Source organism: Lontra canadensis, unplaced genomic scaffold (assembly GCF_010015895.1).
Source record: "Lontra canadensis isolate GAN:19392208 unplaced genomic scaffold, GSC_riverotter_1.0 scaffold24, whole genome shotgun sequence".
In the NCBI taxonomy this organism is placed as follows: Eukaryota; Metazoa; Chordata; class Mammalia; order Carnivora; family Mustelidae; genus Lontra; species Lontra canadensis.
In genome coordinates this window covers 11,446,148-11,470,227 of record NW_022631018.1, presented here as the reverse complement: position 1 = coordinate 11,470,227, position 24,080 = coordinate 11,446,148, and the positions used below count along the sequence as shown (strand labels likewise).

Below are 24,080 nucleotides of genomic sequence, written 5' to 3'. Positions count from 1 at the left end.
TCCTAAAGTTTATATGGAATCAGAAAAGACCCCCAAATAGCCAGAGGAATGTTGAAAAAGAAAGCCAGAGTTGGTGGCATCACAATTCCAGACTTCAAGCTCTATTACAAAGATTTAATCATCAAGACAGTATGATACTTCCACAAAAACAGACACATAGATCAATGAAACAGAATAGAGAGCCCAGAAATATACCCTCAACTCTATGGTCAACTAGTCTTGGACAAAGCAGGAAAGAATGTCCAATGGAAAAAGACAGTTTCTTCAACAAATGGTGGTGAGGAAAATTGAACAGCCACATGCAGAAAAGTGAAACTGGACCATTTCCTCACCACACACAAAAATAGACTGAAAATGAATGAAAGACCTCAATGTGAGACAGGAATCCATCAAAATCCTTGAAGGAACACAGGCAGCAACCTCTTCAACCTCAGCCATAGCAACTTCTTCCTAGAAACATTGCCAAAGGCAAGGGAAGCAAGGACAAAAATGAACTATTGCGACTCCATCAAGGTCAAAAGCTTTTGCACAGCAAAGGAAACAGTCAACAAAACCAAAAGACAACTGACAGAATGGGAGAAGGTATTTGCATGACCAGATGAAGGGTTAGTATCCAAATTATATAAAGAACTTATCAAACTCAACATCCAAAGAACAAATAATCCAATCAAGAAGTGGGCAGAAGACATGAACAGACATTTCTGAAAGAAGACATCAAGATGACCAACAGACCCATGAAAAAGTGCTTAACATCACTTGGGATCAGGGAAATACAAATCAAAACCACAATGGGAGACTACCTCACACCAGTCAGAATGGCTAAAATTAACCAGTCAGGAAACGGCAGATGCTGGCAAGGATGTGGAGAAAGGGGATCCCTCCTACACTGTTGATGGGAAACCAAGCTGGTGCAGCCACTCTGGAAAACAGCATGGAGGTTCCTCAAAAAGTTGAAAATAGAGCTACACTATGACCCAGCAATTGCACTACTGGGTATTTACCCTAAAGATACAAATGTAGTGATCCGAAGGGACACGTGCAAGGGAATGTTTATATGTTTATAGCAGCAATGTCCACAATAGCCAAACTATGGAAAGGACCTTAATGTCCATCAACAGATGAATGGATAAAGATGTGGTATATATACACGATGGAATACTGTGCAGCCATCAAAAGAAATGAAATCTTTCCATTTGCAATGACATGGATGGAGCTAGAGGGTATTATGCTGAGCGAAATAAGTCAATCAGAGAAAGACAATTATCATATGATCTCTCTGATATGAAGAATTTGAGAGGCAGGGTGGGGGTTTGTGAGGGATAGGGAAGGAAAAATGAAACAACATGAGATCAAGAGGAAGACAAACCATAAAAGACTCCTAACTTCACAAAACAAACTATAGGTTGCTGGGTGGTTGGGGGAGTAGGGATGGGTGGTTGAGTTATGGGTATCGGGGAAGGTATGGGCTATGGTGAGTGCTGTGAAATGTGTAAGCCTGATAATTCACAGACCTGTACCCCTGGAGCAAATAATACATTATATGTTAATAAACACAATTTTTGAAAAAGATTTTATAAAGTTGAAAAAATAATAATGATAAAGGTGCCAAGTCATCAAGAGGATCCCGTGAGAACTTCAAGAATAGGCAAAGCCACCATTAAAATCAATGATTTCAATATCCATGTCTCAAAAGTTAATAGAACGTGAAAACCAAAAATGAGTAAGAAGATAGAAGACTTGAACAACACTACCGATCACCTTTACCTCCAAATGAAATTCATAGATCATTCCACCCAACAACAGATACTCATGAAATGTGTCCAAGATAGACCATATTCTGTGCCATAAACAAATTTTAATAAGTAGAAAAGGATTAAAATCTTCTAGAGTTATGTCCTCTGAATACAATGGAATTAGAAATCAGTTAACAGAAATATCAGATTGTGCCAATCAAGCCCTTGATCTTACTTCATGGTTCCTAAAACTAAATAATAACCTTTAAAAATATTTTTCTACCCTACAGTGACTATGCAGAGTTAACACGTTAAAATGTTTTTTTCCAAGCATTGATGGGAATCGCATGTGTGAACCTTAATAAAGAAACCGTCAAAATGGACAAAACCCACATTTAGCTAAGCATACAGTGAAGACAGCAGGCCTAATTTTAAAACAATACAAATCAAATTTCTCCAACAAAAAAGGCTGATGATCACACAAACCACGAACAGAGAAGGGGAGGAGGGAACATGCATACTGAGTGAGGGTCCCTCTGGAACAAATACAGACTATATGGAGATGTATATCCCTCCAAAACCTGCATACAGGTTAATAGCAGCCTTATTCATAATTGCCAATTAATTCCAATTCATAATTAGAACAAACAACCAAGATGTCCTTCATCCTGTGAATGGACAAATAAACCATGGTACTTCCAGACAATGGATATTCCTTTAGAAAATGAGTCTTTTTTTTTTTTTTTTTAAATTACACCTGTCCTGGGAAAAGCTCCTGCCTCCAGCACTCCTTTCCTCTCTTCGTGTGGTGGTCACCCCACTGACAGGCAGAGCTGGATTAAAGGTTATCTGATGAGAGCAAAGGGACCACATATCCCTGGGAAAATCCACAGATATTCATTCATTTATTGCAAAAATGAAGGATACACTTAGTGAGCAAGTAAGCATTCTACGTGCTCAGAACCCGGAGGTTTTGCTGCTCTATCATACTTTCCATGTGTGGTTCCGTTATAGACAAAGACTTTCCATTGTGACTTATAGTGGAAGTTAAAGGTGCCATCTAAGTCCCAAGTGGAATATTTTTGCTTTCTTGTGTGATCTCCCTGATCTCTAGGTGATGGAAGCTATGACCTTTTACTGTGCTCTACCTGCCTATAATTGCTGTCTTGTCACAGAAGGGCAGCATGCTAATACATCCATCTACTTTTTCAATAGGTGGCGCCCTCCAGGCTCCATCCTCACTATCTTTCCATTGCCAGCCTGCCTGCAAACTCTTACCCAATTAATTTCTCTGGCAAATGAAATAGCTGAAAGCCATGTCTTTTTGAAGTTTGGGGGTAACCTTAGGGTGTCTGTAAGAGAAAGATAAAAAGCTGACCCCTTTTCTTTTGTGTCAAAATTTAGTGTATACTCTAATCTTGCCCTTATTTTTTAATATATGAATTTAGTATGAAGACTGGATTCAGTTCATAACATTGCAAATATTTTCAGAACACTAAAACTGCTAAAATTTGTCTCCTTCTTAAAGCTGTTTCATTTGAATTTACACCAACCGTGTCTCTGAGGGGCATGGTGGTGTAATGGCTGATAGTGCTAGAATTAGAATTCCCAGGGTGAAAATCCCATCTTTCCCAAACTAAGAATTTTGAAATTTGGGGCAAATTGTTCAAGTGACAATTTTTCTCATCTATAAAATAGGGCTGATGATTAAATGGATTAACATGAATAAATGGATTAATATGAATAAAGCACTGAGCACAGTACCTGGCATATAATAAGATAATAAATGTTATTATAAATAACATTAATAATAACAATAAACGTTAGCTATCATTCGTTAGCTATCAAATGTTAGCTATCATCAGCAAATATTTAATATTGGTTTTATATGTACATTTACATCCTGTCCTTTGCACCCAACTTCAAGATCCTCAAGGGAGGGGATCATATCTCTTCCATCAGACTGGCTTACTCCCAGACTGTCTTCTCTATTCTCAAGGATACCTTGCCCAGGATTCTGCAATCGACATGAAGAGCTGGGAACATGTCCTTTCGTTCCAACTAATACCTGTCAAAATTCCTCTACCTCCTGACTTAGATTCCTAGCCCTAAAGTCCTACAGCTCCCACTTTCCACAATTAAAGATTCACTATCTGTCCCAGAATCTGATTTCATTATATTTAAAACTCCGATATGATTCTTGGGATAGTTTTCTTTATTCCGTTGAGGGGGAGGAAGAGAGGGGAGAAACCATTGAATCACAGTCAGTGACAGTACCAGGAGCCCAGAGCATGTCTGTTTCCTGCCTGGCTCCTATATGTATCTAGGTTGTGCATTTACTAATTCTGCCCTTTTACTGATGAGTAATTACAGCTCAGGGTGGTCAAATTAGGCCCAAGTTTGCCTAACTGAAAGTGAGGAAGCTAGGACTGGAGCTCTGGTCTATTTCATTCCAAAGTCCACGCTCTTCATGCTCCATCAACCTTCCCAGAGGAGATTTATATATTTTTAAAAAATATTTTATTTATTTATTATTTATTTATTTGTCAGAGAGAGAGAGAGAGAGAGAGCGAGCGCACAAGCAGCAGGCAGAGGGAGAAGCAGGCTCCCCGCTAAACAAGGAACCCGATGTGGTGTTCCTGGGACTCCATCCCAGGGCCCTGGGATCATGACCTGAGCCAAGGCAGATGCTTAACAGACTGAGCCCCCCAGGCGTCCCTACAGAAGAGGTTTATACAGACTACGAATATCATTCAGAGCAGAGGCTCATGGAGAGAGGTATCGTAAGAAGTCCCGCGATTAGGAGTCTGGTAGCTAGAGCCCTTGCCGAGGGTCCAGCTGCCCGCATACCACTTCAGGTCCCTTCTCTGGACCTCAAATAGCTCATACGTAAAATGAGGAGGACCTGGCCTCCTTTGCAAGGTTATTTAGAAGATCCGAAGAGATGTTTGGGAACCCCTTGGTCCTCGACCTCTCTAAGGGATTGCTAGCCCAGCAGCAAGGAAGAGGGCTGGCAAATTTGAGCTACTGCTAAAGGAAGATCAAGAAGGCCTAATTGGAACCAGGCCTGAGAACTTGTACTATTGGGGTCAAAGCACGAAGAAGGGTTGGCTGAGCTTGGTCGTCCCAGGTTGAAGGGTAAGATGTGCACGGTTCGAAGGCTCTAGAGGAAAACCTGAAATGCTTTTTATTTCTAAGTACTTGGGATTCTAGCGCGGGTTGGTTGGATTTCTCACTGCTCTGCGTTCTACCCAGCGCCTTCCTGTGCCTCCGCCCTTCCCCCCGGCCTGCGCCCCTAGCCCGAACCGCCCGCGGGCCCCGCCCCAGGCCCCTCCCGTCCCCCGTCCCGGGCCCGCCCTCCTCCTTCCCCCTGCCGGGCTCGGCGCGCAGGGCTCTGGGGCTGAGAGCCTCGCGCTCGCCTCGCCGCCGGCCGCTGCCCAGGATAGCCGCGCGCCTGCTGACCGGCGCCCGCGGACTCCCCGCGCGGAGCCACACGTGAGTCCCGGCAGGTCGCCGCCCCGGCGGTGGCAGCGGCGACCAGCCCCGCGGCTGTAGGGCTGGAGTGAGGGGGCCGAGGAGCGCCTGTCGGCTCGTCCGGTTTGCTTTGAAACCGAAAGCGCCGCAGCGGCACGAGCCCCGCAGCCTTCTCCCCGCGCCCGACGCGTGGCTGCTGGGGTCCCGGGCCCGGACACCCGCCCCTCCCGCCCCGCTCGCGTTCAGCGAGTCCCGCGACCCGCGCTCAGACTCGCGCGGGGAGGGCGCGGGCGGTGGGCGCGAGGCGGACGGGCGGGAGCAGCCCGCGGGGCAAGTGGCCGCCGCCGCGGGCGAGGGGGTGCGGAGGCGGGTGTGGGAGACAGCTGGGCTCGGCGGCTCGGAGCGGGTTTTCTTAGCAGGGGAAGGCTGTGGTGTGGACGCAACTGGGGGCCCCGAGCTGGGGAGCTGCTCCAGAGCGCGGCTGTGGATTGGAGGGACCGGGTTCAGGTAGGGGGACGCAGGGCGGGTTTCAGGTGAGCCCGGTGCGCACGCTCTGCAAATCCCGGGCGCTCCCTGCGTGCCCTTGGGCACCCCTCCACCTCTGCAGGGGTGCAGCGACCCGAGCCCCCCGGAATGGAACCGGAATATGGGAATGAATGGAAACCTCCGCAAACTGTTCGGTTGGGCGTGCTCAGTTCGAAACACAGCACAGCACGAGACGAACCCGACACTGCACACGCAGACCCTCAGCTGAGCTCCGAGGGGCCTTGGAGGAAGCCAAGGTTCGGGGAGGTGAAGTGCGTTGCCCGGGGACACCCAGAGAATTGGAGGAATCTGGGTTTTCCAGACCAGATTGCCTCCCCCTTGGTCCTGCCCTGCAGGGTTTTGGCAGTTGTGAGACTTTTCAGTGAATCCTGGGGCCACAGTCTTGTGGTTCACCCTGCTGCTGCGCTCTGCCGCTGCCTACTTTCTCGGCGGGTTCTGCCCCCTCCTGCAGAGTTTCCATATTTGGCTATTTCAGATTTACTTTCTCCTAACTCTAGTTATCTGGCTGTGGCTGCAGGGCGGCTCCGGGCGAGCGCTGATGTAGGTGGAGGGAGGCGTGGCTGCCCGCCCAGGCGGTCCCTGCAGCCCCACCCTTTTCAGCCCCGGGCTCTGACCCGTCTTCTGTGAGGACAGGGATCTAGTAACCAATTTAATTCAGTAAATATTTATTGGGCACAGGTGCTGTGCGGCTGGGGCCCGTGGAATACGGTTTCTTCCTCCAGGGGCGTTTGCATTTGAAAAGGGCTCTGGAAGACAAAATGCAAACACAGTGAAGAGTAGAACAAGCTGGTCGGTGCCTGTGAGGGAGTTTTAGGCCGGGAAAGGCCAGGTCGGACCTCCCAGATCCGGAGTGCTGCGGGCCGCTGTGCCCTTCTCACTTGGAGGGTGGGAGGGTGTTAGCGCTGTGGCTGGTTCGGGTGAAAACCACACCTGAACTCTCCTCCCCCAGTTCTCCAGTTTGCACAGGACAGACATTGCCCAGGGAAAGATGGATGTGAGATGCAAGCAGAAAGTAGCCAGCCCCTGTAGACTCTTGGTTTTGTTGTTGTTTTGTTTTAAACTCTGCGGAATGGGTTGGCCCTCATCCTGGAACCTCCCTCCCCTGGTCCTAGACAGAAGCAGAAGAAAGTCTCCTATCTGAGCCAGCCTCTGGATGTCCTGCTGGAGGGGTGGTGATGGAGGAGGTGATTTTCACAAGTCCTCTGCGCTGAGGGCTGAGGCAAGGGGAGTAGGATGGACAGTGTGTCCATCTGTCAGCAAGCCATCCCCTGAGTCCCCATTGGCCATGGGTGGCAGGGCAGTGGGAAGAAGAGGGAAAGGAGAGGAGGCCCCATCCACTGAAAGTACCAAGTGCAGTAAGTGGGCTATTTCAGTGGGGGTGGGGGGAGTGATGTGCAGAGCGAGGGAGCTGGGTGCCTCTGAGTCAGTCCAGTCAGGCTAGCTGTGGGAAAGGCTCGTTGGCGTTTAGACAAGCAGACCTTCCGTGATTATCTCAGCTTCACTGCGGAGGACCCTGAAGAAAAGTTAAGTCCCTGTTTATGAAACTCTTTGCTTTTTTTAAAGCATTTTCTCATCGCTCTTCTCATTTGTCCTCCATGGTATCCTAGTGAGTCAGGCCAAAGCAGGATTATTGTCTACATCTCCCAGATGGTGAGGATAAAGCAGGGTGTGTAGTAGCCCTTGAGGCTCCCGTGCTGGGCCTGGTGTCTGGCTCCAGGCCCCCACCCCGTTTTCTCAGAGAGTGAAAACTGCCTGCCTCCTCCTCGGCAAGACTTTGATGATGCACGTCTGGTCTATTCCCACCGACGTGGAGCAGGTTCTGGAGACTCTGCCCTGGCCAACGTGTGAACAGAGGCCCGCTCTGCCCACCTGAGTGAACTGGGGCAAGACCTGTGTCTCTTCTTGTTTGTATTCTGGAGTCTGGCGTATAAGAGACCTAAACAGATGTCTGCGTCCAATGCATCTGAGATGTGTCTCCCTTGGGCTCGGAGCTGGTAGGGGCTGATGGCTGGGGAGCAGGTGCTGGGTGGGGCCCTAGAGAGGATGAGCTGCGCGCGGCGCTCGCTTAGATCCCAGAAATCCGAAGAGCCCTGGGCCATTTGAAAATAGCCTCTCTTACCTGGTTAACCTCTCCCTGCTTCCCTGAGAGAAGGGAGAGGCTGGGGCTTTTCCTTCCACTTAGCTGGCTGCAAGCTGGGGCTCAGAAGGGACTGGAACGATCTCACAGAATGTAGGCACCAGCCAGGACCCAGCCCAAGTCCTTGGACTCTAAGTCCTGTGCTCTTCGGTTATTTCAGCTAGGGGAAGTCAGGATTCTGGATGGGAGGAGCGGGAGGGAACCTGAAAGGCATTCATCAAAGGCGACCTGATGCCTTCGTCCCTGTACCACGGTCTTTAAGATCTAATAGACCAAGGGAAGGGGAAGCAGTGGCAGACACTGTCTCTTAAGAGCTTTTTCTGCCCAGATGGTGGCTTTTACTGAGGGCTCCCGGGGCAGGAGTCATCTCTGCAGCCAAGCTGTGTGGGTGTCTGCGTGTGTGTGTGTGTGTGTGTGTGTGTGTTGGGGAGAGAACATGTCCCAGGGGCAGAAGTGATCCCCAGGGTGGGAGGCTTCCTGCCCTGGCTGAGGCCAGGTTAGGTCCCACGGAGTGTGTTGCTTTGCCCCGAGGAAAGCTTTATTTGGAGGGTCAGACAGCCCCGGGCCCCCGGCAGGCCCTGTCTTGTGAGGAAGTGGACTCGAGGACCAGAGAGGAAATAAAAGTGAAAATACTCATTAGTCCCGACAGAGCAATTCAAAATCCATTTGCAGGGACAGCGATGAGTCTGCCCGTTGTTATCAGGAGGCAGGTGGGGGTGCGTGCCAGGATAGGGCAGTAGCAAGAGGGGGGCGGGCCATCGGTGTGTACCTGCAGGGTCTGTGGGGGGCCCTCCCTGCTCACACCCCTCCCAGGGGGTGTGAGCAGGGAAGGGGGACCCGTCTCACTTTCAGCAGTTCCCCACGCCTCATGGCTGGACCCGCGCTCCACAGCTTCTCTGCTCACCAGTTCAGAACATCCCTGGGACTTCCCCCATGGCCTGTTTTCTCTCAGGGAAAAGGTACTCTCCTGACCCACGGGAGAACACCTTCTCCACCTACACTGCCGATTCTCCCTCTGCCAGGTTCCCTGACCACTCGCTCCTTCCTCTGCCCCACTAGCTTAGCCTCTGTTAAACAGGAAAACCCTGTGTTTCTACACCCCCTATTCTTTCCCTTTCACGGAGAAGCTTCTGGAAAGGGCGGCCAGCCTTTGCACTTAGTCTGTATTCCTCCCTCAGCGCCGTGCACCTGCCCTGCTGCTCAGATTGCCCGAGGGGTTCTGAAGCTGGTAATCCTCAGTTGCCAGCCTGCTCTGCAGCTGTTGCCCATCTCCTCGGAGGGGCCCCCCGTCCCCACGGATGCCTCCGTCCTTCACCCTGAGCTTCTCATCTTCCTTCGGCCCTGCAGATGCTGGTATGAGGCCCCGGCTGTGCCCTCCGGCCGACCTCTATCCCCTGTGCTCCTCTCCCTAGAGCCCTCCTGGCCTCCCAGGGCTTAAACCAACACCCTTAAAGAAAGCTTTCTGTCTCTCCCCCAGCGGTTTTCCTGGCGGTTTGATTTGTGACATACAAAATCTTCACCATGATGTTTCGGGAGCCCCTCTTCCACCTGCTGCGTAGTGGAAATAGTGTGGACTTTCAAAAGCTGGGAGCTCTGAGTTCAAATCTGCATTTACGGCTTGCTGGTTGTAGTTGTGTGATCTGGGCAAGTTGGCCAACTTCCAGGAGCCTCTGTGTTTCCACAGAGAGACTATAGTGTCACTCACTTGAGGTCGGTGAAAGGATTAAATGAGCCGGTATGTACACAGAGCCTGGTGTCTGGTTGGGTACTCAGTAAAGCTGGTTTTCTTCTTCCATGTGTGGGATAGCAGTAGGGAGTTGTGGGGTCTCTGGGGAGGTGCACAATGTGTGTCTAGCCTAAAGGCATTTCAATTTAAATTAAAAACAGACAAACAAAAGAACTGCCAAGTGCCAGGGCAGACCATCATTTAAACTAGCCTGGTGCTGTCACTTTGCAAGCTCTACACCCGGCAGACCTCAGTCTCTGGGGGCACGTGAGGCAGGGCACAGTGGGGAGAAGCTGGGACAAGCCCTTGGCAGGCCGAGAGCAGAGAGGAGGGCAGGTAGCAGGAGATAATGGAGACCCGGCCCCAGGTTTCAGGGGCAGGATTCCAGTCTTTAGACTAATCTGTGGACAGAGCAGCTGCCACCTCGGAGGGAGATAGTGCTGGATAGGGAGGTGAATCAGGGACCCAGCAGACGACATAGAATGGATTTGGAAAGCAAAAATAGAGCCACTGCCTTGATTACCAGGAGTAGAGCTCTTCCTTCAGTGGGGTCTAGCTATTCAATCAGAGCGGAGTGTGGAGTGAAGTTGACGGGCTGCTGGCTGTCAGTTTGAGCCCGTCCCGACCCCCCCAACTGGGAGGGGGTTGGAACAGTCAATCTGTGTGCTGAGCCTTCCTTTAGAGGAACCCTTGATGCCAAGATAAAGCCAAACACTCATGAAAGTGCCGCTTCTGCCTTCCTGACATGAACATTCTGAGGAAGAGGCCAGACAGACACCTGTGATGCGCCCTAGGAGAACTCACCATGCTTCCCTGGGTTCCAGGCAAATAAGTTAACAAAGAGGGAAGGCTTCAGTGTTACGGAAAGTCGCAGATTAATCGAAGAAGTGATTCAACAACTGGGTGGGGTTATGCCAGGAAGCCCTCCGAAGGCGTGAGGAGAAGTGGGCAGGAAGGACGGGAGGGGGTATTGGACTGTGGGCAAAGGCATTTCAAATGGGAATAAGGGAAGGAGGGAACAGTTGCCCTTCGTGGATGGGAAATAGATTATTCTGGAGCAGATTGACTTCCTCCTATTGAGGTTTTATTTGAAAAGCCGATCATTTGGGATGTTGCTTCAGCGGCTCAGTGGCACTTCTGGAGATCTTATTGAGAATGTCTGACCCCGTGGATATTAGCTGTGGACAGCCAGACGCTAAATTCTTTCGATCCTTCCTTGACAGTAATTCCAGATATGTGACTTCAAGCGTTCACTTCCCTGATGCCGGATCCTTCCAACAAGCATGACTTCTCTAGGGCCCGTGTCTCCTGCCGCGCAGCCGAAATGCTTGGTCCTCTCAATGGCAGTTCTGCTTGGCTTTGTTAAAGGGCTATAGAGTCTTTTTGATCTGATGTATCTGTTCCTCTCTTCGCATCCTTTCTTCTGCCTAGAGTACCTCCTGTTTTAATCTACTAATTCATACCCTTTACCCTTTTCAAAGAAAACTCAAATACATCTCTTGTTGGGAATGCTTCCCCAAGACCACACCCAGGTTCTGCGATATTCTCTGAGGACTCACAGGAGTCAGCATATGGTCATACAGCTACGATTCGTTACAGTGGAAGGATGTAAAGCAAAATTGGCAAAGGAAAAAGGCGCATGGGGAGAAGTCCGGAGGAAGCCGGGCACAAGCTCCAAGAGTCCCTCCCACCAGCGACATCATACAGGATCCCGTAGACTTGTGACCGTGCATCAGATGTTGTCTACCAGAGAGGCTCATTAGATGCCCAGTGCCCAGGGTTTTTACTGAGGTCTGGTCATGTAGGCATCCCCTGCCTAACTTGTACCAAAATTCCAGACTTCCAGAAGAAAAACAGGTGGTCAGCAACAACCACATTGTTTGCAAAAACAGTTTGGGTGCAGTGCACCACCCGAATCAGTTAGGAGAACCTGCCACAAATCTGCCTTCCAAGATGGTAACCAGGGGCCATCCTTAGAAGCAGAACTTTCTACGGACGGCAGTCTCAAGCCTGCTATGTTACCTCTTTTCTGCACGGCTTCCCTGCATGATTCCACGCATCCATGCCTAGCAGTGGAGAAAATCACTCTAGATACAAGCCAAGAGACTTAGGACTGGCCCAGCATGGCCACCTACCACTGGTGACCCTTTGAATCCCTGGACTCCATTTTTTCTCCTCATTCGGGAGAGGGGAATTGTAATTCTTCTTTGTAGGCCTCAAAGGTGACTGTGAGGACCAAAGAGATGACATAATGGGTACTCCTCTTGTCCCTCTTGGTTGAGCTCCTACCGTGTGTCAGCCTCTGAGTGGGCCTGTGGGAGCACAGAGAGAAGCGTGGTATTGTGGCTTTGAGAGGAGACCAGCCCGAGATTAAGCCAGCACTTACCACCCGTGTTACCTTGCACCCGTTTCTATAATCCTAATTGGTAGAATAATAATGAATAAATAATAAATAATAAGTGAATAAATAGTGAATAATAAGACTATTGCCCACACCTCACTGGGTTGCTGTGCAAAGTGGGAACAACCCACGTAAGCTTCTCACACATTGTAGGCACCCAAAGGGGCAGCTCTCCATTCACCCCGATATCTGAGTGCTTGCTGTGGGCCAGCGCCTTGAGAAACACCCGACCCCAGCCCTGCCTCCCGTTTGCTGGTGCGGATTAGTATTGAAGGAAGAGGAGGGGACCTAACCTGGCTGAGGAGGCAAGTGAAGGCATCCCTGAGTCTGAGATGCTTAAGCTGGGCCTCAGGGGGAGTTCGCTGTGTGAGAGGGAGGCCAGGGGAGGACAGACTGTTTCCAGCGGAGACCGCAGCTTGAGCAGAGGGAGGGCAGCCTGCAGGGTGAAGGCTGTGGGGGGGGGGGGCAGGTTTGCCACTTGTATGAAGAATGGCAAGGAGGAGGCCAGGGAGGGTGGAGAAGGAGGGGTGGGGCAGGAAGGGGCTCTCAGGTGACACTGGGGGTGTGGGCAGGACCGCTGCCGCATGTGTCAGGGCTTGGGGACATGCAGAGGATTGGGAGGCGGTGAAAAGATTGTGCAAGTGACACACTTGGTGTTCTCAGAAGCTCAGTTAGGCTCGGTGTGAAAAATGCTCTGGAGGAGCGAGCGGGTGAGGCCGACCAGTTGTAGGAGGCTGTGTGGTGGGCCCAGTCAGTGGGGGCGCCGGCTTGAATCAGGGTGTTGGTCGCGCGGGGTGGGGTGGAGAGAAGGAGGTGGCATGTACCCATGTACCCGTCAGGTACACTCAGGGGGCGTCCGTGATTGACAGGATGGGGGCGGGGCGGGGAGGGGGAAGGCATTGACCGGATGATGCCAGTTGTCTGGTGACAGCAGGAAGATGGAGAGGGGGTCTTCACAACGAGGGAGCTCTGGAGAGAGAGCAAGTCAGGGGAGGGAATGTGTTGGTTTCGGAGCGCCTGCAAGACAGGCGGAAGGAGGCACAGGGTCGGCAGCCTGGACGTGAGTCTGGAAGGCAGAGGAGGTCCAGGGTGGTGAGAGAGAGACGGTTGGGAGCTGTTAGTTCATACGTTATCTCTGGTGTTGGACGGTGTGGTTTCAGGGAAGCTAAAGGGAGAGTGTGTGTTGGGAGGAGGGCTTGGGGCGTAACAATGTCAGATGTTGCTGAGAAGCCAGGTAAGATGAAGACTGAAAATGGACCAATGGCCTTAGAGACCCAGCTGTCACTGCTTTGGGTGGCTTGGTGAGGATGTGAGCCAGGCTGGGGTGGACTGAGGATTGGATTGAAGCGAGGCCAGTGGAGACGTCCCTCCACTGGGTGAGGGTGAGAGCGAATGAAGAAGTTTGGCTGTGGGAGGAAGGAGAGAGCTCGAACTTTCGAGAAACATGAGAGTGAGGGTTTTTAGTGTTGCTTTGATCTCTGGAGAGACCTGTGTGAGAGCTGATGGAAGGAGCCGGCTGACAGGGAGAGGTTGGCGATGGAGAAGGCGGGGTGGGAGACAGTGGATGTCAAGTCTTGTTCCTCTGAGAAGGCAGGAGTTCAGGAGAGGTGGAGAGGTTGGCCTAATTCAGAGGTCGCCTCTAAAACACCCTGGGAGGGGGAGGGCAGAGCAGGGCACCCCCCCTCCCTTCCCCATGCAGGGAGACGTGCAGGTCTGGTGGCAGGAAGTGGAGGTCGTTCTGGTCGGAAGACTTCTGTTTTTTTCTGTGCAGTAGGAAGTGAAGTTTCTGGGTTGGGGGGGGGAGGGGTGGGCGGTGGGGGGCGTGGTCAAGGTTTGTGGAGAAGAGAAAGGTTTGAAATAGATACTGAAAACAGGAGAATGAGCTGAAAAGGAAGAACTGGCCTCAAACTCTGTTACCTGTCAGCATGGTGACGCCTCCAGAAAAAGACCCTGGCAGATATGATGTCCGCTCTCTAGCACCCCGTGAGGCTCTCGGGTGAGGGCCCCATACGTGTTTATTGATGGAAAGGTTGGCCTCTCTGCCTTTAAAAATCCTTTCCGGCATCTTCCCCCCCCTTGCCCCCGTGCCGCCTCCCCAAGGGCTAGCTCCTGTTACTAGGGGTGAGGAGTGAGGCCCAAACTCGGCATTTCCAGCCCCATCTGGTGGAACCTGCCACTCCTGACCCTGACTCCTCCTCCCCAAGTCAGCCAGCACCGGCCAGCGCTGCCATGTCTAACTGGAACTGGTGGGACGTCGGGACTTAAGAGTTGAGATGAGATGGTTCAGGCACGGGAAAGCAGGGTGGGTGGGCCATGAAGCTTTCCGTAAGGCAAGCCGTTCAGTCTTTCCGTCAGTGTCTGTGGTGTACCTGTCACTGCACCGTTCCACGTGTCGGGGCCTCAGCAAACCAAAGAATCCCCTCTGGCCCCGCGGGGTGTGTGTTCCGGCGGGGGAGGCTTGGCGGTAAAGAAGTGAACCCATAACCACGCCTGATGGTGGTGAACGCTTTGGAGAAAAATCCCTCAGGGGAGGGGGTGTGTAGTCAGGGAGGTGGTGTTTCCAGGTGGGGCGCTCTGCGAAGGCCTCCCTTGTGAGGCAACATTTGAGCAGACAGCTGAAGTGTCTGGCATCAGGCGGACAGACAGCAAGTCAGGGCTCTCGCAGCAGTCAAGAAGAAGCACGACCAGCGTGGCTAGAAAGTGTGGACAGGAGGAGAGCGCTGGAAAATGAGGACAGGCCAGATCGTGCAGGCCTCGAAGAACACTGGCTTGTCCCCTGAGAGCAGAGGGGTGGCACATCTGACTTCTGTTTTTCAACAGATGGTTTGGCTGCTGGCGTGTGACTGGGCTCCGCAGGGAAGGGCAGAGGCAGGAGGCCAGTGCTGCTTCCGGTGGGGAGATGAGGCCGGCGTGGAGCCGAGGAGTTGTGCCAAAAGTAGGGAGCAGCAGTTTGAGATGTTTGGGAGAAGAGCCGGGAGGAAGAAGAGCTCTGTTGTGGGGGGCAGAGTAGGAAGAGCCAAGGGTGATCCTGAAGTTTGTGTCCAAGCAGTAGGGTGATGGGTGGTGCCCTTTCCCTGGGGTGGAGGAAGGCCGGGAAGGAGCAGGTCGGGGGCTTGGCTGTGTTACTACTGAGGGGTCTGGTGAGTGAACAGGGAGGTGTGGGCCAGGCGGCCGGGATGAAGAGAGGTCCAGATTGCAGATAGAAATCGGGGCGCTGTCAGCCTCAGGTGACATCCAAGGCGGGAGCCAAGATGAGCTCAGCTGGAGAAGGAATGTGGAGAGAAGAGCACCAGCCTGGGTCCTTTGAGCCATGGGGAAATGAGGAGCGGCCAGTGGGGAGGAGGGGAATGGTCTAGAGGCTGGCCCAGCGGTCCAGTTCCTTGCGTCTCACATGATGACCTGCTGTAGACTGTACCCAGAAACTTGTTCGTAAGCTGACTTCTAGCTGCTACTGAGAGATCCCAATTCTGAAGTACATTATAGGCTAGGCTAAAGTATTGCAACACGTAGGCTCCCCAAACAGGTCTGTTTCTCTGGGGGAAGGTGTCCAGGCTGGCATCTCTAGCATGTTCCACTCTTCACTAACACTCTTCAGGCAAACGCTTGTTGGACTTGGTATGGAGGCATGGTCCCCACCAGGACTGACGTGTCTGGGGGACTGGAACTGTCTGGTCACTTGGGGTCCTCCCCCACTGTAGAGTGAGGCAGGGCTGGGGCCTCTGCACACAGCAGGCACTGTATAATTGCTCACCGGGCGTGAAGGATGGACACGCGTGGATATTAAGTAGCTCCTTTATGCGTAGGGCAGTGTGTGCTAGTAATTTACGTGATTCAACACATTTAATCCCAACTCTAAGCCTTAGAGGCAGGTTACTATGATTGTCCCATTTGCCAGATGAGGAAGAGAGGACCCAGGTAAGTGGGTGGCAGAAGGAATTGAACCCCACGGTCTGATTCCAGAGCTGGTCTCTAGGCTGTGCTGCCTCTCACCCAGATCTCTCTCTGTGTCAGATGGAATGGGGTGAATTTCCCTCTGGCCATGACACAGAGCCGAGAGCACTGGACTCGGAGTCAGGGAGTCTAGACTGACATCCTGCTCTGCCGCGTGCTAGCTGTGCAGTGTGTGGCAAGTGGCTTGACGGCTTGGGCCCCAGGTACAGACTTCATCAGCACCGTGACGCTGGTAACGTTGCCACAGGGTTAGTGCAAGGACTGGGTGTGATGTTGTGTGTGAACCTACAAACTGATAAGTACTAGTGTGTGTGAGTGGTAGTGTTAGTGTTATTATCTTGAAAAATCAAACCGTGGAACCTCCAAGATTATCCAAAAACGTTTCTAGAGGGGTATAGATCGTAGGAAACCCAAACAGGCCTGGTTCCCACCAAAATAATTCCTCAGTACACTTTTCAATTTACTGATTTTTTTTCTTTTTATTTTTAAAAAAGATTTTATTTCTTTATTTGACACACAAAAAGAGAGATTGCAAGCAGGAGTACAGGGGCACAAAGGGAGGGGGAGAAGCAGGCTCCCGGCCAAGCAGGGAGCCAGATGCGGGGCTCCATCCCAGGACCCTGGGATCATGACCTGAGCTGAAGGCAGATGCTTAACTGACTGAACCACAGGCACCCAAATTACTGATGTTTCTGCCTGAGATTTGGTTTGATGAGCATCACGGTGTTTCCAAAGCTGTGACACCTTAGCTTGCTGATCTCTTAAGCCCTTGTACAATTGACTGGGGGGAAGCCATTCTTTCAAATTCTTTCACTTTCTCTTTCTCTTGCCCCTCCCCCGCCCCCCCCCCCCCCCAGGCTTGCTTCCATCTCTCCCTCTTCTGTCTTGATCCCAAGAACCCAATGTCCAGGATTGTGTGAGGGGCTAGAACATTCCTTGAGCAGGACTCAAGGACGCCTGCCCTTGTGTGGGCTGGGCATCTGGGCTACACCTGGAGTAGCAGACCTCAGGAAGCTTCTAGGTTATATGGCCAGAGTACAGAGCCGGCATGAGAGGGCCACCTCTGGTCCCATCCTCTTTCTCCCTGGGCCTGGGCGGGAGCTGGTCTCCCACTGGTTGGAAGGGGGTAGCTCTGTCTGCCCCTTGCAGAACATCGACTCCTGCCCCAGCCCTGGCCTCTCGGGGCTCTGAGGCAGCCGGCAGTGTTTCACACGTCTGTGGTCCACTTTGGAGATGTGACCTGGCCCAGAGGAACCTGTGCGTGAGCTCGTGGGAGAGATGAGGCATGGCTAGAGTGATGTTGGCCTTTGGTAGCTAAAAGTCGCCAAAAGGTCAAGCCAAGACTTCTGAATCCACCTTGGCATGTCTGTTGTGTATCCTGTCTAGGGAGCTCTCGGGTCTCTCCCCTTTCCACAGAGCACCCGTAGCCCATGAATGATGGGGCCGGGCAAAGGCTTCTGAATTCCAAGCCGGATCTCAGCGTCTCAGCCATTGTCTGTTGACTGTGTCTCCAAACTGCCACGTGGCTCTGCTTGCCGGGCCCCTGGAATCTCTGTCTCCCCATGTATTTGAGGAGATAGGATGGTCAGGAAGGGAGAGGCCGAGAAAATCCTAAGGCTCAGATGACGCCCCAGGCCGTGGTGAAGTAGGGATCCCCACCCACATTTGGAAATAAGTCCGGTTGGGATGAGGCGGCCTTTCCCATGAGGAGAGGTGGGAATTTGGCGAGGATGGGGGACAGAGGCTGACCCAACCTCAGGGGAGTCCCACAGGGAGCCCTGCAGAAGTGTGGCCAGGGGTGGGAGAAGGCCACACAGTACAGTGTCCCCAGGGCCAAGGGATCAGGGGGTTTCAAGGAGGAAGTACCAAATGCCACATAAAGGGCAGCAGGGTGCAATTTAGGACAGACTAATTGGTGAGTCTGATTGTGTGATTACAGTTTAGGTCATCGAACTAATATAATATGCATTTCCCAAGCACTTGGGCCCTCCCCTCCCCCCACCACCCACCCATCATCCCGATGATTCAGGGCCCCTGGCTTGTTCAAGGGCAGGGTTCAGAGACCTGGGAGAACAGGCCAGGCTGCAGGGGAAGCCTGGGAGGGACCCAGGTCTGCAGGCCCTGCTCTGGGGCTGGCCGTGGAAGGGTGGGGGAAGGGGGGATGGCGGGAGCAGGTGCTGGGGGGCTGAAGCCCACTGCCCCCCCCAGGGTGCGGTGCCGGTGGCGCGTGAGGAATCTGGGCTCTCCATGCCGCCTTCCTGTTTCCCCGCCAGTGTCTACGTGCAGTAGGTGCTTCGCAAAGGAATGATGGACAAAAAGTGACCGAATGAATAAACCTTTAGTGGGAGATAGTCCCGTGGAACCATGAATTCAGAATAACGTGTGGGGTGAAGTGAGGAGGAGAACGTGTGGAGGAGGAGATAGAGACGTGAGAAAGGCGGCTCTGGGTGGTGGAAGAGCCTCGCTGAGTCAAGGGTCGCGATGGGGAGGGCTGCGGCGTGCGGGGGAGGTGCAGCTTCTGCACGTGAGTGACAGTGCGTCCGAGAGGAGCCAGGCCCACCCACAGGGTGAGATGTGACTCGAGCCTTCACGGGGTCCCGGCTGTGCGGGAGGGGACTGTGGGACTCCGCTCTGCCATCGGAACTGCCGGTCACTATCACAGGGGCTGGGGGAGGAGCACAGGGACGCAGAGAAAGCGAGGGCACGCGCTGCAGAGCGGTGAGCGAGGGAACACCCACGAGCGGGAAAAGACCGGAGGAAAGAGCGGGGATGATTTAGCCGGGTCGCCCTGGGGTGGGGTGGGGCCTGAGGTCATCGTCTCCGAAGGGAAGGGGTGTCTTCAGGAAAAGGGGTGGCTCTCTCCCTGTGCTCCCGGATGACGCCTGACCTCCCTCCCCCTGCCTTCATTCTTCCCCATCTCAGCAGGCACCACCTCCACCCAGGTGTTGAGGCCCAGTCCTGGAGTCGGCCACCGGTCCTCCCAGCCCCCCAGCCCCCCGGCCTCGCATACGGTCACTGGACAGCTCCATTTCCCCGCCACCACCAGCGTCCAGGTCTGTGCTCTCGGCCCCACCGCGGCAGCGTCTCCACTCCATCAGCCTCCCCACCGCGGTCCCCCTGTCCCCGGCCCTCCCAGGCCGTTCTCCATGCGGCACCCGCCCTGGTCTTCTTAGGCTCCAGAGCAGACACTGCCATTAGTTCCTTAAAATACTCCTGCTGTTTCCCATGGCTTTGTTCTTAGAATGAACCCGGATTTCTTCCTGCGGGCAGCCCGGCCCATGCGATCTGGCCTTGGCCCCGTCGCCTGCTCTTCCTCTTGTCCCTGACATTAGGCCACGCGGGCCTCCTCTGTGTTTCCCAAACATGGCAAAGCCTTTCCCAGAAGCAGACATTACCCTTGCTGTCCCTCCGCCTGCGGGCTCTGTTCCTCGGGTCCTCATGCTCGCTCCTTCTCATCCTCTCCCGGCTGTTCATGTGTCGCCTCCTCCAGAAGGCCTTCCTGTCTGCAGTGGCTGCTTCTGTTTCTTTATCTCAACATCCTGTTGATCTCCTTCAGAGGACTTACCACAGTTTGTTAACTACCTCCTTTGTGGTTACTCCCTTGTGTCCTCCATTGTAAGCCCCACCGGAGCAGACTTGGACCCTCTCTCCTGTTCTTCCCTGGTCCCCAGAGCCTGATACAATGGCCCACTGGTCAGACAGTCAGGGTGTTACCAGAGTGGGGGGACCTTGGTGTACGGGATCTGAGGCAAATGCTTAGTCATCCTTCTCCTCCTCCTCCTCATTCCTGTGTACCACCATTATAAGCTCTTCATGCATACCAGAGTCAGCAAACTTTTTCTGTAAAGAACCAGAAAGTAAATACTTTAGGCTTTGGGCCATATGGTCTGTGGCACAGCTGCTCAACTCAGCTGTGGTAGCAAAAACAACAACAACAACAACAACAAAACCAACCCTAGATGATAGGTAAACAAATTAACATGGCTGTGTTCCAATAAAACTTTATTGACAAAAACAAGTGGTGGGCCGGCTGACCCTTGATGTGCAGTGTTAACTTATTTGATCTTCAAAGATTCTCTGAGGTAACTACTATTATCATTATCACTATTTTCTAGATGAAGAAACTGAGACACATAGAGACTGAGTAATTTGCCTGAGATCATACAGCTGTTCAGGGATGGAATGGGGATTTGTGCCCGGGCAGGTCGACTTCAGAGCCCACGCCAGTGGCCAGCATCCCACACTGCCTCTTGGCAGGCTTTGGAGAAACAGAGAGGAACCCCAGCACCTCTTTATCCCCTAAGGGCCTCCACTGCTTCCTGGCCATGGGAAATCTCCAAGTTTCCTCATTTAGCAACCTGGGGACGCTAATGAGGTAACAATCCGGTTGCTGTCAGGATTAAAACGAGACCCTGCACGTAAATCAGCTGACTCTGAGCCTAGACAGGCTCGCTGAGTGTAAGCCTGACCCTTCTCCAGTTCCAACCCTTACTTCCATTCACATCTTTTCTTTTTTTTTTTTTTTTCCTCCATTCTCATCTTTTCATTTTGCCCCTTGCCGTCTGTCTGCCTCATTCAGATTTGCCCTCGGTTGTCTTCGTGGCCCTCCTTCCAACAGTCCCTTTTCAGGAAGGTCTCACATTAATCCTAGAATTCCCCTATTTAGTGAACACTGACTGAGCACTCTGGGCCAGGCATGGGGCTGGCTCTGAGGGTCTGGAGAACAAGGAGGACAGCCCCTCCCTGAGGAGCTCACCAAGGAGCTGAGCCCGGACAGCAGGGAGGACTGGGAAGAGGTCAGACCTGAGGCTGGCGGCTGAGAGACTAGAGTCGAAACTTCCCAAAGAGGAAGCTTTTGTCTGGGAAGATCAGTAGTGTTTTCTCTCTCTCTCTCTCTCTCTTTTTTTCCCTCTTGGTCTTAAGTTCTGAGAGCCAAGCTAAAAGGTCTGCTCCAGCATCCCTTGGAGCCAAGTGGACTTGAGATGGGCTCCGAGGCTTCCCCGTAGGGGAGATTGATGTTAAGGGCGCATAGGGGTGGGCACCCCAGGAGGGGCGCAGGGATGCTCGTCAGCCCTAGAACCCCCTCTCTTCACCAGCGGTGCTTTGCTGCACTCCCAGGAAAATGGGGAAACAGGAGTGTCCTGACAGTTTGGAGAGAAATCACACTTCTCTTCAAAGGAATTAAACTCTTATCCACATCATTCATCCTGTATCCAAGAAAACCCTCTCCTGGGAAAGTGTAAGGAAAAGAAAATACACCCTTACCTCTGCCTCTGCAACACTAAAGCCAGCCAACCAGTTGATAGGCTGTGGGTCAAGCAGGCTGTCGTGACGTATTGTCTGGCTGTCATGGAATGACCTGGTCTCTGTATGGTCTCCGTCCCACATTCCGCCTGATGGAAAATGGCCGCATTACTTCTGCATTTCTCCAAGGCCCTTCCTCTTTGTCTGACTTACATGGCTAAAGGTTAATGAAAATAAAACCAGTTTCTCCCAGAGTTCACACAGTAGTCATATCATTGTTGTGCTGAAAGCTGTGGAAACGGTAGATAGGAAGGGAAGGTCGAGGGTTGGCGCAGAGGCCTAGCAGTTGCCTTGAGGGGTTCGTCTTCAGAGGAAGGATCTTCCTACGCCATTGAAGACCGAGGCTTTGGTAACCACGTTTAAATGCATCTCACTTCTCCCTCATGCCATGCGGATAACATACTAAATAAAGTGTCGTCTTCCCCTTCTCCTCCTCCCCTGTCCCCTCCTCCTCCTTCTCCCTCCCCTCCCCTTCTCCTCATCCTCGTCCTCCTCCTTCTCCTCCTCCTCCTCCTCCTCCTCCTTCTTCTCCTTCTTCTTCTTTTTTTCCACTTTCCTGGTAGTAACTGTTCTTCTTGGAAGAGCAGAATCTCAGAATTCAAGGACCAGGTGCCTGAGAGCAGGAACTGCCTGTCCTCCCAGATGGGCACAGATTCCAGAGTCTCCTTGGGTCGGTGCATCAGGGATTTGACATTTTAACTTTTCCTCATCACTAACCCCATCTCTCCTTTAATTTCAGCCCTGGACCCTTGGTTGGTTCTCGGCTAGGTCTGGGGAAGAGCATATTTGCACCTGTGCCCTGTTGCAGAACGCGAGCGTCAGGGAGTTGGTTCTTTATGCTTCTGGTGAGGCCTGAACAGGGCTGAGGAAGGGGGAGTTTGCCTTCTAGCTGCCCATCCTGGATTGGTGGCTTTCATTGGCCAGTGTGGGGTTGTCCCTCCATTGCCTATGGCTCAAGGGCCATTCTGGTGCCCCTGGCCAGACTCTGTGCCCCCTCCTTGTCCCCCAGCCTTGTCAGTCCCACCTGTCAGAGAAAGCAGCCTCTTTCGACTCTGCAGCTCTCAGGACCCTCCCTTACAAAGGAGTCGTGGGGGAAGACTATAAGCCTCTCAAACCCTTCCCAGGCACCTCTGTACACTCACCAACAGCCCCTGGACCCTAGAAGTCATTAGCAGGAGGGATCTTGGACCTAGTAAGGGGTGGAGGGTCACACAGGACTGAATGGCGGTTGCCTTGGGGGAAGCAGCACCAGTTAAATCCCAAGTAGGGAGTAAAGAAGGGCTGCGCTATAGCCACAGGTGTGAGCGGGAAGGACAGACTTCAGTACTGGCTCAAGGAATTTTCCCATTGCTCTCTCTCCAGGATGTTTTCTGTCTCCAGATCTTACTTTTCTGACATAGATCTAAAAAACCTCTTATGTCAAATGCCATCACTAAGATGACAACTGAAATTTTTGTAAAGTAAAAAAAAATTTTTTTTGATGCCTTGGGTAATTTTAAAACAATTATTGGTGCCGCAAAGGAAATGTGGCCATTCCTAGAAATCCTGTCATTTTTTCAGGAAGAGATGTAGATGTCAGCTCATCTGACTCACCTCCATTCCCCTAAGACTGTTCCCAAGGGACCCCAACTTCCATATGTCTCCTACTACATCCTCGCTTCTTTCTTTCTCTCCTTCATCCTCTTCCACTGGTGCCATCAACTACCCATTCTTCCAAACGAACCTGGGATCCATCCTCCACTGTCCTCTCCTTAAGCCCTTCCACTGAACCCATTTCTAAATCCCTGGATTTTACCTCAGAGATGCCTCACAAACATGGCTTCTCTTTGCCCCTGCCTTAGATCAGGCCGTTGTCATCCTCCTTCGGTCTATTGTGTTAGCGTCTTCCCTAAACTCTGTGCATGGGCCTGTCCTATATGTTTAGCATCCCTAAATCATTGAAACCATGAGGTAAAACTTGGAATTCATGGCTATGGCATTCATTCAGGCTCTTCAGATGATGCTCCTCCCCTCTCTCTCCACACTTATATCTCACAGAGACCTTTTTAGTGGTTTCTGACAGGAATTCAGTTACATAGGAATCTGCTTACGCAGGTGATGGCAAAGCTAGGAAGCCGAATAGAAGACTCAGGGTGAGGCAACTCAGAGATGAGTCCTGGCGGGAGGCTGCCCATACCCTCTAGAGCTTAGGGGCTGAGGACCACCCTCGGCCTGCCTGGCGGGAGCTAGTCCACAGAGCCAGGGGCCACGGAGGAGACCCAGTCACTGTGGAGATGCTGCCCAACACCAAGGGATGGGAGAGAGATACTCTGGCTTCTCCCTTTCTCCCATCCTCCCTCCCTCGATAGTGTTTCTTATTGGCTGAACCTAGCCAGCAGCCAGGGAGCCCAGGAAACAGAGTTTGTGGGGGTCCACGTCACTCCACCTCCATGATGCAGACCCAGGCCGGAGAGCGGAGAATGGATCTGAGAACAAACAGGCAAATGACTGGCGTGTTCCCTTCATTCCACTTGAGCCACAGTTAATTATTAACCACTCCAGAATTTTTAGGATATCCTCTTCGAAATTCTTGTATCTCCTTCATCTAGAAAGGAGAAGGGATACCTTCTTCATGAGCAGCTGAGATGTTTTCTTCTCTGTGAGATCAACACAGACACCTCAGAAAGCACTAGCTACCCCTCACGTGGGCTCGGACAGGTTTTTTGTGTGGTCCTTGCCACCAGGACAGTGTAACGCGTCGTTCTTGTGTCTGATTGTCTCTCCTTGCCCTGGACACCCTCCACGGCAGATGTAATATCACAGATCTTT

General features: G+C 52.1%; 1 protein-coding gene and 1 long non-coding RNA gene across 4 annotated transcripts in view; one reads left to right on the top strand and one right to left on the bottom strand.

Moving 5' to 3' along the window:
* Positions 1–5,140: 5,140 nt before the first annotated feature.
* The window catches only part of TRAF5 (TNF receptor associated factor 5), a 45,633-nt gene continuing 26,693 nt past the window's right edge, over positions 5,141–24,080 (top strand). The window contains exon 1 of one of the 3 annotated variants that reach the window (XM_032862822.1): positions 5,141–5,228. The gene's annotated coding sequence lies outside the window, so the exon portion shown is untranslated. Of the gene's footprint in view, positions 5,229–6,830; positions 7,277–24,080 lie in introns of those variants that run through there. The other 2 variants (XM_032862819.1, XM_032862821.1) reach the window with 2 other exon arrangements.
* Positions 6,402–8,037, bottom strand: LOC116870761. The gene is made up of 2 exons (XR_004383290.1): positions 7,873–8,037; positions 6,402–6,499 (listed from the first exon to the last, which is right to left on the bottom strand). It is a non-coding gene; the product is annotated as an uncharacterized LOC116870761 (long non-coding RNA).